A 13,910-nucleotide genomic window follows, 5' to 3' on the forward strand; every position below is an offset into this window, starting at 1 on the left:
ATCCCAAGAAGGAACACCTCCTTTAACCTGCATAGACTCTCCCACGTTTTGCAGCACCAAGATGTGCGGTCCCAGGCCGAGGCCACACTAATGTCAGTGGATCGCAAGAAAGCTTTTGATTCTCTATGCTGGGGCTTCCTGACTAAGGTTATTCAGCAAACGGGTTTAGGAGAGTTGCTGAATAAGATGGGTGAAGCTGCTGTATACTGAACCAACTGCTACAGTACAGACTGGGGTCAATGTCTCCTCTGCATATGATGTCCATTGAGGGACTAGGCAGGGTTGTCCATTATCACCTGTTATTTGCGCTGGCAAAAGAACTATTGGCAGCCTGGTTCCAGGAAGATGGTGCAGAAGCAGGATTGCTAGTGGACGGACACAGCCATGTAATCTCATTGTACACAGATGACCTATTGTATTTGGTAAAAGGTAGTAATGGGGTGAATTAAGCCATTGGGAGACTAGAGGAATTTGGTAGAGTGCCTGACTTGCTGCTGAATTGAGCAAAGACCTGCCTATTTCCCAGTACTAAAGATACCCAGTGCCCACAGCACATGCCAATGGGACTCCGATGGGAACCCTCCTCCTTCAGATATTTTAGCATTCAGATTTACCACACTATTGAAGATGTATACGAAGGAAACTTGGGAAGAGCGTATCACTCCTTTAAGAGTAATGTTCTTTTCTGAGATCACTAAAATTGTCCATGATGGCTTGAATAGCAATAACTAAAATAGTGGTGTTCTCCTGCCTTCTTTATTTTTTGCAAACATACCAATTAGCGTCCCAGAGGTGTGGTTTTGACAGGTGGATGCATTAATCAGGGAACTCATATGAGACAGGGGCAGACATAGTGTTGCTCGCAATTATGAGAAGCCCACCTGAAAAAGGAGGATTGGGAGTCCCAGACTTCGAGTTACATTATTTGGCAGCACAGTTACAGTGGATTGCCAGATGGCTTGGGGATGCCCACTGGGGCGTGTTAGATCAGATAGGCTTGTCCCCTCATCAGGGCTTCTTACTGCCACGGTTACTGAGAACAGACGTACCAATTTCACATCCAACCACATTACCCAAAGTGGCCTTAACTACTTGGAAGAGATGTCAAGTGAGGACTCGAAGGCCAGTAGTGCATGCCCCCAGGCTACATATACTGGGCCTTCCTCATGGCGACCTTGTACTTATTTAACAGCATCCCGGCTTTTGAGTTGGTTTGCTGCTGGATTGGTGAAAGTTGGCAACTGCTTTCAAGAAGGTGGGCTCAACCCGATGATAGATCCTTTAGACACCCACAGCCTGCCCAGTGGTCACTCCCTGACCAACAAGGCCATGGTGTGATCCTTCGCAGACCTATGGAACTTTTGTCAGAAGGAACCCCCCACATGCACTATGCTTCAGCTTCTTCTATCATTGGGCTCAGCTAGAAGGTTGATTACCTAGTTCTACAAAGCACTTACTGAGATGGGATGTACACCTTAACAGCGGTAAAGGCTAAATGGGAGGGGATCTTCGGGAAAGAGATCTTGGATAGAGACTGGAGCAGGATGATTGCATACACCAAGACGGTCTCACTTATCAATAGGCTTCAATACATTCAATTAATCTTCCTACATATGGCCTATTTGATGCCGCATAGGCTACAGGTAATATGTGGAGGGGATGCCCAAGGTTGGCCAAGATGTGGAATTTTAGATGCAGACTTCTATTACATGACTTGGGGATGTTATCCCTGACAGGTTTTTTGAGGGGTGGTAATTTGTAGAATACACCTCACACTTGGACGCTTGCTCCCACACACCATTGGCATCTGTTTGGTGGGTAACTTCCTTAGACCTAGGAGGTGCAAGGTTGGGTCCTGGTTCATAGATTTAGCATTGTCCCTGGTGAGGAGGTGCATTACAATGGCCTGGAAATTGGCCAGATGTCCCAGTTAAGATGAAAGGGAAAAAGATGCTATGAAGTGGACAGGGGCAAAAGAACGAGTATTTTAGGAAAGAAGACAGCAAGGGGATCAGAAGGCACCTTATAGCACATCTCTAGACAGAGATACTGGAATAATGGTTGTAACCAGATCTAGACACCAAATCTGACAATGGGAAGGGCTCCTACTAAACGTACACGCCAACGAGCGTAGACCCTTCAAGGGGATGTGTTGTGGAAGTAACGGAAGGAAGGCCTGGAAGTAGTTGGAGATGGTCATGATAGTCCATATTGCCTCCTTCAACACTAGTGATGGCATGTCCTGCCCTCAGGATCTGAGGTCTACCTAATGTATACCTCATTCTGAGATTTCGAGTTCCAGTAATCAAGTATTAGTCTAAGTAATATTACTGACTTGCCCAAAAGTCTGCATATTATCTATTACTTGACTCTTCTTAATTAGAATTAACAGTTTGCTCTTTTTTCTGCCTATTTACTGTTTCTTATTGTGTATCTTAGTCTTGGCCACAGTAATGGAACTCTTCATCCCTTCCAAATGAAAAAACACTCTTATACTTGCTGCATTGACACTTACTACCAGCTCGGTGGCTGTGTATTCTAATGAAGGATATATATCTACACTGAAGATCAACCTAACTGAAGTATAACTATGCCTTTGATTGAGGATCACAGAAACCAAAGAGGGGAAAAGAGAAAAATAAAAGGAGATGCATATATAGTAATAATAGAGACTACAGTAATATAATAGTTATTGAAGGTTGCAGTTGAAATGTGGGGAAATGGAGAAAAAGCCGACAGAATACGCGCATGACAACTAAACTGATACTACGAAATGTTATATAACAATACCGTGCTAATTCAATTATCTACTTATATTACTGCATTTGATAATGTAACCTGTAAAATTTAGATATAGATATGCCGTTTAATATTGAAAAATGCCATTAAGATATTTGAAAAAAAAATACCTGGGCATTTATATAGATAAAAGGTTCTCCCTAGAAACGTACTTAGATAAAACAGCAGCAACTTGTTTTGGGCTATTGGGAGATTTGAGGAAAATTATCTATTAACTGCCTCAGCCTGCAAGCAAATTGGTGATCCAAGGGACAATTTTGAGTAGATTGGACTACTGCAATGCATTGCTGTTTGGGGCGCCGGTATATTTGATCAGTAGACTCTTCAGGGTACAAAAACTTGCCCTGAATAAAACTTGAATGGACTCCTCATCGGCAGCCTTCAAACCACTACATTGGCTCTCTTTGGAGAAATTAATTATATTCAAGGCTCTTTGTATAGTCCACAAGGAGGTAAATGGAAATGGACTATTGCTGTTGCAAAAGAAGTTTGACTCCTATAGGCCAAACACAAAAGTACGCTCTGCGTCAGCTAACCTGATTCATATACAAAAATTCAGGAAGGTCAAGGTGGGCGGGAGATCTTTTAAGACCAATGCGGACCAGCTATGGAATAAATTACTAACTGAACTTGGGGCCAACAGGAATCTGGCTAGTTTTAGGAAAGACCTAAAAATGTGGCTTTTCCCAAAATAGGCTCAGGACCTCATGGTTTTTTATGTTATGATAGGGAGTCTCAGGAGGTGCTTGTTACATCTTGCCCAAGAGTTGTCAGTGTTTTTTTTCTTGTTGAGCTCGTTATAGCACCTTGATATATAATGGTGGATGTTTGTGCTTTAGAAAAGTCGGTTTATTCATTTATTCATGCATAGCTCTACATGTTATCTCTCCTGATTTATGCTATAAATACTTAATAGGAAAGCAAACTCAAAGAAGCCTCACTGTGGCCCTATGTTCCCAGACCTGCACAATATTATATACGTTCCTTTTATTAAACTGGATATGGAGCTTGTAGAACCTAATCTAAAGAATTAAGAACCCGATGTATAAAATCCAGGTCGCAAACCAGCACGCTCAAATTGTACTCTCCTGTTTGTGACCTGGGCTTCGTGTCGTGATATGACTGCTGTATTAATCAGTCACATCACAATATGTGGATGTGCAGGAGATCCTAAAACCTGGTGCCTAATGAATATTAATCAGGGAGGAAACATTATTTGACACCATCAGAATGTGAGCATGAGGACCTGAGCAGGCAGGACCGCAGATTCTATCCATTCTTTGCTTTCATTCCAGGAAACATTTCTTTAGGTCTGCTGATCCCATTAAGAAAGCAGGGCCTGCTTTTGAAAAAGAAAATGTTGACTTGTAATGAATGCTATTAGTGGGATCATGCAGTCGTCTCCTGAACATCTGTATGCTCCCTCTTCAAATCCACCTGAGGGCAGTTTCTATTTTGCGAATCAGATACCACCCCATCTTCTGGGTCAGTAACTGATCAGTGGTCTGAAAACTGCAATTGTGTTCCTATACTATACTAGTATTCTTAATCGTAAACAATAAGAGGGCTACCCTTTCATCACCTCTAATTGCTGTTCAGAAGGGTTCGCCAAAATGTTTTACGAGTCAGAAAGACTTTTCCATCTTCCAGGGTAACTTTTTTTGCATTTCAAAACACACTTTTGCAGTTTTAAAGCCTGTAAGTTAGAGAATCACAGACTTTAACACTACAAAATACTTTAGTACATTTCCTGCCTCATCTGCAGCTCCAGAGTGAACTTTTATGTGGGTTTCTTTGGTCATTTAGGTTTTGTACGGGCCATTGAATAGGCAAAGAAGTGCAGTGCTTGCCTTATGTAGTGAATTATCATGGAGTCCCAAACTAAGTGACTACCTCCGACATGCTTTACTCTTCTTCTTGCTATTTCCACAGAAAAACATATTTTTAACAGGCAAACCTTTATGCCCTTAGAGGGCAATTATAGTTTTTAACTGTGCATACCTTTTCATGCCATTTTTGCTTTCTGCCCTCCTGACACCACGCCAACAACAGAAGAGGACTCATTGAGAGTGAGGGGTTGCCATTTTACACACAGAACATTATCAATAATATATTTTCAGCTGATCTCGTATCACATAGGTTAAAACACAAGGGACCAAAAAAAGGAAAAAAAAGAAACTGGGGAACATGGCATTTCTCAAACACATATTTATACACAGACAAACAGAAGAAAGTTTCATGGATGAGTAGAAGAAAGGAGGACAGGCGAAAAAAGAGAGCGGGTGAACACAGTCACATGATGCAGAAGAGGATGAGGAGAAAGCAAGCAGATATCAAAAGATAGCACATTACAAAAATAAACTGAAAGTGTGAAGACGGTGCGGGTAAAAGTGAGAAAAATAAATAGGATCGCATTTTGAGCAAGCGAAAGAAAAAAATATGGCATATGGAGAGATAAAGGAGCTACATTGAAAGAGAGGCTCGGGTGCAGTAGGTAAACAAGCTGCAGTCACTTATATTTAATGACATTTTACAAATATATGTTAAGTCTGCACTGCTAAAAATGTTTTTTTGTTCTTTGACTTCATCCCAAACCGGCTACGCGATAAAAGCATAAACTTTAGAAAACATCACGCATTATTTTATTCTCATGGCAAAGGCAAACCTTTTGGCACCCTTTTGTGCTTCTTTGTAGTACATTGAAAAGAGTTCCTGGAAAGGAAACGCACGCGCTGTTCTGCTCTACTTTGTGTAGCCTCTCTTGTAGCTACTTAAACCTAGATGTACACCACCCACAAATAATGGACTTGTTGCTCTTTAGAAAACACAACTTCCATTTTCAATCAAGCCATGTGTATTGAACATGTCTCGACTACACTTTATTTACCTAGGATGGACTCAGTCCTGTTTATATCAGATAGAATAGTTTTCAGTGCTCTTTTAAGTCCATCCTAAGTATAGCCGATCTGCATGCAATGAAAAATAAGTAATAGGTTTAAATGTAGGTTAATCGTGGATATATCTTAAACTTTTGATATTTTGAAAGAAAGCAATTATTCCTGTATGCTGGTAAAGACGCTTTTCGTGCGGGCTAATAGCTGGTTTTCCTAATTGTACTCATTTATTGACCATACAAGGATGAAAATCTGAGACAGCTTTGGCAGGCTGGTTGGTTTGGTCAGCATGCTGAGCTAAGCAAGGGCAGATGATGTTACTGAGCGACATTGGCGTCACCTTACGACCCTGCGGAGAAAAAAGTAAGAGAAGAAACATTGTGCTTTCTGCTCTGTGACAAATTTGTCTAATCTGCTTAACAGGCCCAGGGCCAGTGCGCTGATTCTGATTCGAAAGGTATGTGGTCAAATGGCACAACTTCATAATTCTAATTGGCAATGACAGACACTGTAAGTCTTTAGTAGATAATAGGGCAAGGGGGATTCAAACTACCTATAACTCCCTAGTTTATATTAGGGCAGGGAAAATTAGAGGCCCTGTAGATTTTCTGTACTGGAGTGTGCACTGCTGTGTGCCTGATGTCACTTTTAAAGGCAGCCTTGACTTGCAGACTGTCTTTAAAATGTAAAATGTATGCAAATTCGATTTTGAAATTAAAGGTACTTCAAAAGTAACAATCTTATTTTTACATATGCCACCCCCAAGGTCTCCACTAGATGCACAAGGGGTAGGGTGCCATGCACCCATAAGAAGGGAAATTATAAAGGGTGTTTTATATGCCCTGGTGAGGGAAAAACTGCACCTTTTATTTTTCCCCATTGTAGACATTTGGCTCCGTAGGCTATCATGGAAATATTTTTCACAAGCCTAAATATTGCTAGGAAAAATATAAAAATGCCATGAACTGACTCAAATGAATGGTAGTGATACACACAACAATTTACAATTGTTGAATTTATTATAATGTGTACAGAAAAAAGAATTATGATACTTTCTTTACTGTAAGCCAAATTCCAGCCAATTAGTGGTCTCTCCTGAATGGCTAACCATAACAGGTTCATCCAGGCTGCTTTGATGAGGTGATAAGTGGTCTGTACTGAGCAGAGGTTATTTGATGTGGGAGGTAGGCAGGTGGTGAAATCAGACCAAGGGGGAGACTTGGTGAATCAAACTGAAGCTTCAACAGGATACCAGCCAGAAAAGAATGCAGCCAGGCCTGCTCTCTCGCCCCTGTACCCCACAGATAGAATTGTGGGCTTAGGAAAGGAATTTGCAGATTTCTGGAGGGGGTGTTAATGGAAATGACCTACACTGGGGGTGGGGAGGTTGGTTCAGCCAGAATTTACTCCTGTGGAGGAAAATCACCCATCTTGAAATGTTAAAGTGCAGTACTATAAGGAACAAGAAGATGCCACACTTTGGAAGAAGTTGTCATATTTGTGGGTGACGCACCCTGCGGCTCATTGGAAAAGGATGTCCAGTGACTATCCCACAAGATGATTGAATAAAAATGGCTGGTCTGCAATGGAATTCAGATCTTTTGCCTGAAACCACAAGAAGTGCCCTGCTGAAACCCAGGTTTGCAACCTAGAAGCCTCCATACCTAGGGGATGCACCTGTTGTACACTGGAACCACAGCCCAAAGGACTTTGCCTTGCTTCAAAAAGGACTCCGGAGTGGACTCCCTGAAGCAGCAGGTTAAAAGTGCTTCCATAAAAATCCCCAGCCTGGAGTGCGTCCAGTGGACTTGAAAGGATTTAGCTAGGTGCATTGTGGGAACTGTAGTCTCAAGGAACAACTCGAATTCTGTAACCTTGGTTTAGGGTTGTGGATCACTTTTCTGCATCAACAAACAATTCTGAAAGTAAGTGTAAAAAGTGCTACATTGCGGACAGCTGGAACTCTTGATTTTGTCCCGGTGCAGTGCATCCTTCCCTTTGAATGCTATTTGCTTCTAAGCACTACTTTTACTTTTAATCTTTAAAATCTTTAATCCTTCGTTCCCTATATTGGATTTTTTTCATTTTGGTGAATTTTTATCAATTGGTATGAAATGTTTATTTTGTGTTGTTTCTTACGTATTTATGTATTGGTGTATTTAAATGCTTTACATACCTGTCTCCTGAGTTAAGCCTGTCTGCTCGTTGCCATGCTACCATGGGTTGATCCAGGGGCTAATTTGTGGGACCTTGACTGGGCACAATCCTGTGTTGGGGGTGTACTCCTCATGGTAGGTGTGTACATTCCCCTAACAATACCCAGCCTCTATCAGGTGGGGAAACATCCATTAATCACAATGACTAGTGGCAGGGAAGGCCTTTTGGGAGAATGCAGGAGTGGGTCTGTCACTGACCGCTATCTCCTTTACTGCCGCCCAGCAACTCTAGTTGATTATCTGTCTGATAGGTGGTCTGGGGTCTTGGGGAGGAGTCCAGCAGCTTCCTTCAACGTTGAGCTATGTGTTTGTGCCAGTGGTGCAGTCCAGTCACCAGGACCCAAGGAAAATTAGGTGGTGAGTCTTGTGTGTAGTTTTTCTTTCCATTGTTCAGGTGTGCTTTTTATGTTGATACAGTGGTGTTTCTTAAATAAATAGTCCATAGTAGTGTGTCTTGTCTGTGAATGCTGTCAAGGATGATGTGCAGATCCCCCGGTGCGCCCAGCTGCTTGTTTAGGTGTCTCAGAGCACTGAGTGAAGGTCAGGGCTAAACACCCATGTACTCAGCTCCATTACTGAAAAGGGATCCAAGAGAGTAGCTGGGTCCTGTGTGGTGAATGGGGTTTTCTCTGCCTTCAATAGAGCAGGTTTCTGGGGGATTCCCACTGTATTGTGCTCCCCTTCTAACCCTTCAGGCCTGGCCAGGCTTGGCAGGCGGAGGGGTGGAGGCCTAGTTCAGAAAATGGAAAAGCAGAGCTGCAGTTGAGGGGGCTAGGAGTAAAACAACAGTACTGAGAGGTGGCGGAGAGGGAGCAGAGAGAGGTGCGGGGGATGCAAGGAGTGGAAGTAAAGGGCAGTGCTTGAAACAGTTGTGGCGACTGATGGTGTGAGGAAAGCAGCTCTTTCTCAGACATAGACTGCTAAGGGCTCCTGGTGATGATGGTTCTGAGAGGGCCTGCAAGTACATATGGACTAGAGGAGGCAGCCCATGCCCATGCCCATGCAGATCCTAGTTTATTTTTCAGTCCCATTTTACCAATGCATGATCATGGGCCATGCTTTTACGTCAGCTCAAGACACCACGCAGTAGAAGTAAATATACTTGTGATAAAAAACAAAGCATTAGTGTGTAAAAAATAATGTGTGCAAAACGCGCTCTGCACCAGATCGGGAATGCACACGAAGCAGGATGTGCTCTCTGAGCCTTGTTGTTGTAAAATGTGTAAAACGCTCTGTACCCTGAATTAGAAGTGCAGTCAGAGCCGTATAATCATATGTGTACATAAAGCACACTGCCCTGAAGTGAAGTCACTGTATGAGTTGTTAGATCGATATGCCCTGACTTAGAGGTGCACAACGCGCCTAACCTACTCTTGAATCCTCCTTGTCGCTATACATTGTGTATAACGCGCTGTGCCTGGCTCCTGAGATATATGCACACAAATCTTGTGCTGCTTGCCCTTCTGTCCCTTCCTCTTCGATTCCTAAAAAAAACTCAACAATGCACTGAAGAGTTTCTAGTCTCTTCACGGTGGGTCTGGTGGGTGGGTACCTCTAACCCTCAACTGCTGGTGTGCCTAACGTGGCCTCTTTCCCTGCATGAACTCCCGGCTGACCCACTCATCCCCCAGCACATGCGTGCCCTGGCCCATGCGCGCAGGCGCGGCCAGCATCCACCTATCCAGGTGCGGCCAGCATCCACCTATCCAGGCGCAGAATGTTCTGCAGTGGGGAACTACTGGAGCTATGTCTGCCACTATTATTGACTTGAGGGGGCAAAGAAAAAAAGAATTAAACTACTTAATCCATCCAGGAGCCGATGAAGTCCCATTGGAATGGAAAACACTATTGGATTGCACAGACAGGCCTCCGGGCTGAGCATACATCGCTGGGACATCCTGATACCGTTCGGGGCACGTTTAAAATTGCTCCGACTTGTTAATGGATAAATGGCAACACATGTTCAGACCCGGCATTGTGTGTCCCTTGCTGATCTAAGCGCTAGTACTGGGAAGTACTGGGAACGTTGAAAAGAACAACAGAAAGGCAGACTCAGTAATGAGAAATAAGAGAAAGAATGGAGGAGCGCAGGTTATGGTCCTCGGGATGACTTTGGGGCATTTTCTAGACATTTATTATTCTGCCACAAAAGGTTAGCATTTTAAGATGTTCCTCGAGTTTCTAGACTCCCCCACTCTTTAATGCAACGCCTCCACTTCTCAGCCACCGCCGGCTTTAAGACACCGCTTCTCCAGCGTTAAGCGGGATAGGGTGTAGCTTGAAACATCAATGCGTTAAAGGCATCTCTTGCAGATCTCCTTATTTTCCCAGCAGTTAATTAAAACAAATGTTGAGATAACGGTGGTGAATAATGCACTTAGGGCCATATGTACGAACACATTTTCACATAGACACAAAATGGGTAAAACCCTTTGCTACATCTGGCCCTTAGTGGAGAGAGATTTGAGGTTTGTTTAATGGCAGTTAAGACTCAACCTAAAGTAGCACAGAGGGTTAATGAGCCTCCTGCAAAGCACATGTACCATGCTGATCGCAGAGTTGTATTTTATTTAACTAGGTCACTGGCTTACTGGTTTTGTCACAGAGATCCTTTTGACACTTGAAACTGATAGTTACAATATTAATAACACACAGTGAGCTATAAGCTAGCATCAAAGAGCTGTATGCAAACTGCAAGGCATAGTTTTAGAACCTTATATTTTTTCCACTCTCTTTCATTAGTCTAAGATTGGAAAAACAAAGGGTTACTTTGGATCAGTGGTTGAAGTGGGCAGTGTCTGAGGGGTAGACCTGCCCATACTGTTCCCCTACATTTGTTATGAAAAGGCAACCTTTCCACAGATGAAATACTTTAACTAAAGTTGAAGGCAGGGAGTCTTCTGTGCTGAGAAACTGAAGGAGGGGCAGAAAGCTAAACAACCGTTCCTGGGAGGGTGCCTGCTTCCCTTAAAGGGGCGTAAGTGTGCACAACGTGTTAATCAGCCATTGTAAAGGGTGCTTGGAAGCTGGTATTGGCTTTGTTAAAATCAAGTTGAAGCTGCCTGATAACATAGATTTATTCTTTTTGAGTGGTATTGCAAGGGAGTTATCATCAGAGCTGAGAAGTGTGAACTTTTAAAGAACAATAATAAAACAATTGCACTAGGTACAGTCTAAATATTACTAAAACCTATTTTTTGGAAACCCTTTATTGTCTTAAACTTTTTGCATATTTTACAGCAACCTATCTTCTACTATTCACAGTGCTTCATGTAACAGACTGGGACATTGTAGTACTAAACATACATATTCTACACTGCACCAGCCAGGGTTCAATTCTGTGACTTTCTGGTTACAGACACAGACCTCTGCTGTGCATTAACCTATAGAGGTTTCATAATGTACAATAGTGCATTTCCCACTGATTAGCTGAGCTAGATTTGTTTTTTAATGAAGCTGTGCATCAGTTTGTTTGGAGTTACTTGAAGGTGAAAAACATAAAACAGTTACAGGAAATTAGGTTTTTTGAGCCACGCCTTTGACCACGTTCACTTGCCCCACCCTCTTCTGTACGCAGCTTCAGAGTTCCCATACTTTTGTATGCACTTAGACCACTGCTTTGGATATCCTCTCCCTGCAGTCTTTGCTTGCTGAAGCTAGGCACTGGTTTTATGGAAGTTGGGAGAACAAGAAGCAAAGAAATAGGGGTTTATTTATAAGAGCGCTGTGTCGCTGGTCATCACTTTTTTTGTTGCTCGGCGGGGGCAAGCTTCACAATCCCATCTGTGAGGTGACCCAAAGCCACCCTGTGTGGCTTTGCATGGCCTCATAGCTATGGAGTAAGGGAAAGCAGCTCAAAGCTCTTCATTGCCTTAATCTGCATCAAGGAGGCATTTCATGGGCATTGCGGTGGGTAGTCCCATGCAAAATCCATGAATTTTGACACATCCCTAGATTTACAAAATCAGGTATATCTGGGGCAGAGCCGAAACCTTACACCTCCCACGATCAAGTGTAACAAGGAGAATATTTTCATTTCTCCTCATTTTTTTTCCTCTTGTCAAATGTGCTGCAGTTCTGCAGCACGCGTAGAATGAGGAAAAGGCCTCTATGGATTCTTTTTGCACAAAAACAGTACTGCATGCAACAGAGACACTCATGTACCTTGGTGCAAGGGTGCCTGAGTTGGCACTAGGCACAAAATTGTGCACTGGCGGAAAGGACAGGGATGCACCTTATCTCATGAATACGTTACATTCCTGCCCTTTCAATTTGACGTAGGGCAGTGCAGCAAAAAGACTTGCGGCGCTGCTTTACACCAAATCTCTGTAAATGACATCCTGGGTTTTTAATGGTTTTCTTCTATAGGTGGGAGCTATCAACGTAGAATAAGCAATATTTAAACCTGATATCAAAAAGGCCCATGTCAATCACATGCAGGTCACATGTTCATTTGTTCATGATAGCATTTTAAAACACACAATGTTGTGCTGCTCAGTGGGGAGTGTATGTGGATTTTTTTTATCTGTGAAGGGCTCTGTCAGGTGCAAAACGTAGATCAGTATTCCCAGGTGGGGGAAGAGGAGGGGTGATTTGTTGGTGTGGAGGTTACTATGTGCTAAGTGAGTTTTTAAAAGGGAGGGTTAAGTCTGGGGCTGGCAGAATGTGTTTGAGTGGAGGCTGTCTTAGAAATGTAAGGTCACTGGCAGAGAGTTTGCATAGCATCACACAGACTATCCTGAACCCGGGCTAGCACTGTAGTGGTGACCCTGAGCACTCATATTAAAGCCCCCCATCAAAGAAGCTCTGCAAGCCCAGCTGGAAACAGTGCCATAGGCAGTGCGTGTATAAACCAATCAAACAATCAATCAATCCAACATTTATAAAGCGTGCTACTCACCCGCTAGGGTCTCAAGTCACTGATGGGGGGGGGGAGATTGCTACTACTCAAATTACCAGGTCATGAGGCGTTTCCTGAAGGTCAGGAGGTCCTGGGTCTGTTGTAGGTGGACGGGGAGGGAGTTCCAGGTCCTGGCAGCGAGGTGAGAAAAGGATCTGCAGCCGGCTGTAGTAAGGTGGATGCAAGGGACGGTGGGGAGGGCGAGGTTGGTGGAGCGCAGTTGGCGGATGGGATCGTGGAAGGTGAGTCGCTCGTTGAGGTAGGCAGGGCCAGCGTTGTGGAGAGCTTTGTGGGAGTGGATGAGGAGTTTGAAAGTGATGCTCTTGTTGACGGGAAGCCAGTGTAGGTCTCTGAGGTGGGCTGAGATGTGGTTTCGGCGTGGGATGTCAAGGATGAGGCGTGCGGAGGCGTTCTGTATACGTTGCAGTTTCTTCTGGAGCTTGGCCGTGGTTCCTGCGTAGAGAGCGTTGCCGTAGTCCAGTCTGCTGCAGACGAGGGCGTGGGTGACCGTCTTTCTGGTTTCAGTGGGGATCCATCTGAAGATCTTGCAGAGCACGCAGAGGGTTTTGAAGCAGGAAGATAAGACGGCGTTGACTTGCTGAGTCATGGTGAGCGATGAGTCCAGATTGAAACCTAGATTTTGCATGTGGTTGGTGGGCGTTAATGCGGTTCCTAGGGTGGCTGGCCACCCGGAGTCGCCACATGCGGAGCGGTTGGAGCTGAGGATGAGGATCTCAGTCTTGTCCAAGTTTAGTTTAAGGCCGCTCTTCTCCATCCAGTTGGCGATGGCATGTAGTCCGTCGTGGAGGTTGGTTTTGGCGGTGGTGGGGTCCTTGGTGAGTGAGACACAAGCAACTCGTGCAAGGGTTTGCTTGTGTCTGTCAGTGGCACATAGACATGATGAAGGCCTCTGATGCTCTCTTGTGGCAGGGAAGTTTTGGACTTGTAAGTATGTAGTAACACTAGATACATATCAATCTCTTCTAAATCAAAAATAGACGCTCTTTCCTGACAGCCTGCTTTTTGCAGTATTTTTCAAACATTTGCAGTAAACATATGCTGCAAAATTCGCCATTTGAAACCATTTTTCTTTCCAAAATG

The 13,910-nt window shown here is 43.7% G+C and overlaps 1 protein-coding gene across 3 annotated transcripts in view; it reads left to right on the plus strand.

The window, feature by feature from the left end:
* Positions 1-13,910, plus strand: part of LOC138300266 (VPS10 domain-containing receptor SorCS1-like) — a 2,596,073-nt gene that overhangs the window by 2,136,105 nt on the left and 446,058 nt on the right. The window lies entirely within an intron of this gene.

This window comes from Pleurodeles waltl, chromosome 6, assembly GCF_031143425.1.
Source record: "Pleurodeles waltl isolate 20211129_DDA chromosome 6, aPleWal1.hap1.20221129, whole genome shotgun sequence".
In the NCBI taxonomy this organism is placed as follows: Eukaryota; Metazoa; Chordata; class Amphibia; order Caudata; family Salamandridae; genus Pleurodeles; species Pleurodeles waltl.